General features: G+C 50.4%; 1 long non-coding RNA gene across 1 annotated transcript; it reads left to right on the top strand.

Moving 5' to 3' along the window:
- Positions 1-5,058: 5,058 nt before the first annotated feature.
- On the top strand, positions 5,059-5,702 carry LOC134473698 (uncharacterized). The gene is made up of 2 exons (XR_010044087.1): positions 5,059-5,372; positions 5,453-5,702. It is a non-coding gene; the product is annotated as an uncharacterized LOC134473698 (long non-coding RNA).
- Positions 5,703-6,353: the final 651 nt, after the last annotated feature.

Genomic DNA, 6,353 nt, shown 5'->3' with positions numbered 1-6,353 from the left:
TCTTTCTTTTTGTCTTTTTAAGACAGGCTCTTGCTATGCAGTTCAGGCTGGCCTTGAACTCACTTTGCAGCCCAGGGTGGTCTCAAATTTGCAACAATCCTCCTGCCTCAGCCTCCTGAGTTCTGGGATTACAGGCGAGCGCCACCATGCCCAGCCTTAATGCTTTTCTGTCTTCATGACCAGCCAGAGGCAAGTGGAGGCTGAGGTGAATTCTGGGAGCTGGACAGACTCCATCTGGCTGTGGCCAGCTCTGTGTCACCTGCAGGAGGACACAGTGTGGTCATCTCCATGGCAGAGGCCCCAGGAATCACTTCCTGTCCCTGAGAACAGCAGTGGGTGTAGCACAGCGCTGGAGCTGCTGGGGAGCAGGATGGTGACACAGCTGCCCAGGGACCCCGGTTTGTCCTGGGGTTCCCATGCTGCCTCGCATAGGAAATGAACAAGCCTGGGGCCCGGCGGCTGGCTTTTGTGAATATTTACAGTGGCTCCTCCGCATCGCTCTCCCACAATCCCAGCATCTGTGTGCTGCCCTAACAACTTGGCTTTGCTCTTCCTGCTCTCTGGAGAAAGGAATTGGTCTCCCTCTGGCCGCATCGACCCTGCTCTCTGGGGTCAATGGGACGCTTTGGGCCCCATTGCCCATGGTCTCAGGTCGAGTCCCCTCTGGCTCTTATTAATGTCTCCTTTGGAGGCACTGCCTGGCTCCGGGAGCAGTAAGTGATGACTCACCCCCAAGATGTGCTCTCCCCACAGCCTTTCCCTGAATCCAGCGGCCCCAGTCTATGTCAGGCTCAGGGCTATGCCGTGTCCCCTCCACCTCCACAAGGGACCAGCGCCAGGCTGAGGAGGAGGAGGGGAAGTGGAGGCCTCAGAAGCTCGAGTCTGTCTTCCGGGCTGTGTGTGGCCCCATGCCTGGAGCAGGCATTTTGGGGTGGGACCTCGATGAGAAAAAAATCTGCCTGGTGCCTCCAAAGAGGCTGTGCAGTGCGGAGAGTGGTGGGGCACACCTGTAATCCCAGCACTTGGGAAGCTGAGGCAGGAGGTCACCTCCAATTGGAAGCCACCCTGTGACAGTGAGCCCAAGGCCAACCTGAACTACGCAGTAAGACTGTCTCGAAAATGAAACCAAACCTATAAACCAAAAAACAAAGCACCTGGCAGCTTTGTTTCCCATGGTGCTTTGCAGTGACCACTTCGGGCAATGCTGGTACAGCCTGGAAAGGCCCACAGTCCGCAGAGTGTCGACAGCATTTGGATTGATCCCATGACCGACTGATCATGGAGCTGGGGCTGGAAGCCAGGCTTTGTGCCTGGTGAGGGCTGCACCCCTGGGCTGCATCTCAGCCCTCAGGTCACCCCACTCTCACAGGGCCCATTTCCACCCAGGGGGCAGAGCAGATGAAGCCAGCAGTAGAAAGCCGGGCTCTGGGCCGGGCTGCAACCAGGTCCCTTGGAAATGAAGCCACCTCTGGGGACGCTGGGGTGGAAGGGGAGCCTGGCACATCTAATTGTAACCTCTGGTAAAGCCAGGAAGCCACACAGACTGGTTCTGGGGGACAGGGACCTTTTCCCTGGGCTGGGTCCTGAGGGGGAATTAGAGATAACGAGGTGTTTGTGAAGGCAGGAAGCAAACACAGTCCCTGGGTTGCCAATTACAGGAGTCACCCTGAATCACTTAGGCAAGAGGGCAGCAGGGGACCGAGGACCTCAGCAGAAGGGACTGCCTGGTACCAGAGGAGACCAGAAGGAGACCTGGAAAAAACAAGCTAGATGGAGACAGACGGCATCGGCCTCGCTGAGGGTTCCTGAAACAGGCTGTGGGTGGGAAGCAAAATTGGAGGAGGTAGAGATACATGCAATATGTAGAAACAGGGACAGTACAGCATGCAGGAGGCTGAGGCAGCAGGTCTTGTGAGTTCAAGACCAGCCTGTGAGCTCTAGGCCAGCCCGGACTGCATAGGAAGACCCTGTCTCAAAAAGAGAAAAACAAGTGAAATAGAGACGGTAGATGGAGACGATGATTTCAAGAAATGGGAATGGTGCCAGTTGTGGTGGCACATGCTTCTAGTACAGGCACTTGGGAGGCTGAGGCAGGAGGATCACTGAGAGTTCCAGGTCGGCCTGGGCCACGGTAATGGTTGATACTCAATTTGAGAAGGTTAGAAGTTTAACCAAACAACTCATTGGGGGACCACGGTCCTTGCTTTGTAAACACCCTGAGCCTGTGCAAGACATGCTGAGTGCCATGCCCACCCTGGGGGCAGGTAGCCTGGTTACAGTGTAAGGCGAGAAGAGGCTCCCTTCCCCTCCTCCCTTCTGCTCTTGCTGTCTCCTGCCTCCTTGAACTGTTGCCCCTGTGCCCTGCTAACCTACCTTGGAGCCAGCTGCTTATGGACTGAAACCTCCACAAACTGTGAGCTAAACAAAGTTTTTCTTCTTTAATTTTGGGCATCAGCTATGTTGTCTCAGCAATGAGAAAAAAGTAACCAAGACAGTTACATAGACCTGGTTGAACAAAACAAAACAACATGTTGGGGGATGAGGAAGGGCAGAGAGAGGAGGTGAAGATGATCCCAGAGGAGGCACTTACTGAGGGCAGCCTCTGCGCACATGTATTTAATATTTAATGTATTTAGGGGTTTTTGTTGTTATAAGGGTTTTTTTTTTTTTTTTTTTTTTTTTTTGTCTTTTTTGAGACAGGGTCTCGCTATGCAGTTCAGGCTGGCCTTGAGGTCACTTTGTAGCCCAGGCTGGTCTCGAACTCACAACGATCCTCCTACCTCATCCTCCCAAGTGCTGGGATTACAGGCTTGAGCCACCATGCCTGGCTATGAGATAAGGTTTTGCTGTGTAGTCCAGACTGGCCTCAAACTCACAGGAAAGCCAGGTGTGGTGGTGCACACCTGTAATCCCAGCACCCAGGAGGCTGAGGCAGGACAATCGTTGTGATCCGGCCTGGGCTACAAAGTGAGCTCAAGGCCAACGTGAACTGCATAGTGAGACCCTGTCTCAAAAAGACCAAAATAAATAAAAAAATAAATAGATAAACAAAACCTAATGGAGCTGCTCCTGCCTCAACTTCCTGAGTGCTGGGATTAAGGGCTACTATCATCATACCTGGCTTTGGTCTGAAAATATTAATTTGGTATTTGTTCTTGATTCATTTCATCTTTTTGAGACAGAATCCTGTTGTGTAGTTTAGGCTAGCCTTGAACTCACTATATAGCTCATGCTGTTATCAAATTTGTGGAAATACTCCTGTTACAGGGAGCTGAGTTATTTAGGGACATTATAGGCAGTCAGACAGAGCTGGGCCCTCAAAGAAGCCAGAGCAGAAGAGTAGATACTTTGCAGCCTTGGGAGAGACAATCACCTCCTGCTGAGGGCCAGCTCTCAAGACAAAAGGCAAAGCAAATACAACCACATGCTAAGGATCCACAGTCCAGATAGTTCTCTATCACCCTGAGGAAGTCAGGAGTCCGCATCCCACCCCCTACAGGAAGAGTCTCTGCTGTTAAGCATGCCCGATTAATATGTGAGTCACTCCCCCATTTGTTACCAATTTAATCAATTTTACCTGAGCAATTAATCTTTTTTTGTGTGTGTCCCAGGGATCAAACTCAAGACTTTTTGCTTGCCAGGCAGGCGATTATGCTGCTGAACTAAATCCCCGGCCAATTAATGTTATTGGTTGACCACAGTTCTGTCTCACCTTATGCCCACCTTGCATGTTCCCATTTTTCCCCACCTTTGACCCACCTAACCTCATGGTTTTACTCTATAAAAGTCCCTGGAAAAGACAGAGTCCCTGGCAACCTGCTTGGGACCCCTTCTGTCTCTCTCAGACAGAAGCTTTCTTTCTCTTAATAAATATATTCTGCTCTTAACCTCCGTTGTTTCTAAAACTCATTCTTGGATTTTAGGGAACATGAACTTGGACTGGACACATAGGAGGTCAGGAGTTTCATTCCCCTGTATCACTCCTGCCTCAGCCTCTTGAGTCCCGGAATTACAGGTGTGTACCACCATGCCTGCCAAGAAAACTTAATTTGGGATTCATCAAAATAGGATTTGTGTGTGTAGTTGTGAGACCGACTTCTTGGCTCAGGGGAATAAAAAAACCTCAAGTATCAAAGTGGAATCTCAATAAGCTGAAAGTTAAGCAGAAGCAGGAGAGTATCAAAGCTAAGGGAAGCGAGTATTTAAATGGAGAGAAGGGGTCGATTAGGATCATAAAAGATCCACTGCCTGTCAAGTAGTCTCCTTTCTTACTGCTGAGGCACAATCATGAAACAAGCAGAATCTCCACTGTACTCAGGTACTCAGTGCCTGGCTCTGTCATTCAACTGGCCAAGCAATCATACCATTTAGCTATGCAGCTACCCACGAGACAAAAGCCAAATATCTTGCTAAAGACAGTGTTTGCCTCCTGGTCCTCTGCAGGGCTTGTTCGCCTGCTTCACACCACACCTAAGAAACTATTGAGCTGGGTGGGGTGACTCACAGTTGGAACCCGTATTCTGGGAGGCTGAGACAGGAGGCCTGCAAATTAGAGCCTGGCTCGAACAGTTTGGCAAGTCAGCAAAACTCTATTTGAAGATAAAAACACGCCTGGCTCTGAGTTCAAGCCCCAGTCTAGCTGCCTGGAACCAGAGTTCTGCCTTCTCCTTCCTAGCGGGCAACGCTTAGCAGCTGGGGCAGGGGCGCAGGGGGAGGCACCCAGGAGTAAGAAAGGCGGAACTAAAGTAGCTCGCACGCAGGGAACACGGAGGGGAGCGTCGGGCTCGGTGGCTGGGTCTCGGGCGCTCTCGGCCGGCTGCGTCCACAGCCTGAGTCACAGGGGTGCGCGTGCCCGCAGTCTCTTAGGCACGCCCAGGAGATACGTGCGCGTGCGTGACGCCTGGAACTCCGGGCGCCCCTTCGCAGGGCCGTGCCTGGGGGGGCAGGGGCGGGGCCGGGGCCAAGGGCGCAGGCGCCACGCGCAGGCGCACTGCGCGGTCCAGCGCTGGGATTTCCGGAAGCTCGGGGTCTAGGTCTGAGCTTCCTGGAGGGGGCGGGGCTCCGTCACCTTGGGTAACTGTTGAAGCTGGCGATGTGGTGGTGCGCGCCAGATCTTCCAGAGCTCTGGGCGAGTTTGAACCCACCCTAGGCAGTTTAGCAACTGAGGGAGACCCTGTCTTGAAATTAAAAAAAAAGGCCTCAGTCCTCAGTGCTGTGACAAAGGATGAGAATAGAGCTCAGCTGCTCAGCGTCAGGGCTATGCGTTCCATCTCTGGTATCAAAACAAAATGAAAGGGAACAAAGGAAACAGCCACTGCACACTGTTAAGGTGCTCCCCTAGCCTGCATGGGTGAACGTTAAGGGTAAATGCGGTGAGTATAAGGTCACAAATACAAACAGATTGTGGGTATTTTGAAACTAAAATGTATTTTTACTGCTTTTTAAAAACTAGGTTAAACCAGGCGTCTACACACCTGTGACCCCAGCACTCTGCAGGCTGAGGCAGGAGGGTCTCCAGGAGTTCCAGGCCAGCCTGAAATGCATAGCGAAACCTTGTCTCAAAACAAACAAACCAAAAAACTCCCCACAAACCAAAAATAAACTAGGTTAAGATGATTCTATGTTTTGCCCATATTACAATAAAGTATATCTGTAGACTTTTAAATATATACAAAATAAAAGCCTCTGATTTTGTCCCAAAATGCTTGCTTGCTAAAATTATTGTTTATTAGTCTTTTTGAGACAGGGTCTTGATGTGCAGTCTAGGCTGGCCTTGAACTCACTTTGTAGATCAGGCTGGCCTTGAATTCTCCACAATCCTCTTGCTTCATCCTCCAGTGCTGGGATTACAAGTGAGGGCCATGTTAGGCAAGGGTGCTATTTTTGAAAAAGATTAGAGAAGGGTGTGTTTGTTTATGGAAAGTTTGATTGCGAAGACACAAGACTGTCTCAGGGAAGTGGCTTAGGGATGAGGAGGGGGAATCATGGCTAGGTAGCTGGGGAAGGATTTTCACTGGCTGTTTGATTGAATATTAGAGTATTTAATAACTATGTAAATGCATTTTGTTTTAAACTTATAAAAGTGTTTAAAAAGCTTTAAATGAGTTGTTTTGCAAGGTTCATTTGTCAGGCAAACAGCCACTCCCTAATTTGCTTTGGTAATGTTGACATTTGTGTACTGGATCTTCTTAAAACATGCTGTACTTGCATCTGCAAACCACACACTGAGCACTTAAATTGAAGGTTGCTGAGGAAACCAGCCCAGCAGGTGTGGCTCCAGAACAAACCAAAGGCTGTCCAGAGAGGCAGAGCAAGCAGCAGAGGGCTAGAAGATTCCCAGCACCTGAGAAGGC

The sequence above is a fragment of the Cavia porcellus genome, unplaced genomic scaffold (assembly GCF_034190915.1).
Source record: "Cavia porcellus strain 051 isolate PalLab524CR breed Dunkin Hartley unplaced genomic scaffold, mCavPor4.1 scaffold_28, whole genome shotgun sequence".
NCBI classification, from domain to species: domain Eukaryota; kingdom Metazoa; phylum Chordata; class Mammalia; order Rodentia; family Caviidae; genus Cavia; species Cavia porcellus.
The sequence above is the reverse complement of the archived record's forward strand: the minus strand, read 5'-3'. Positions and strand labels throughout refer to the sequence as shown.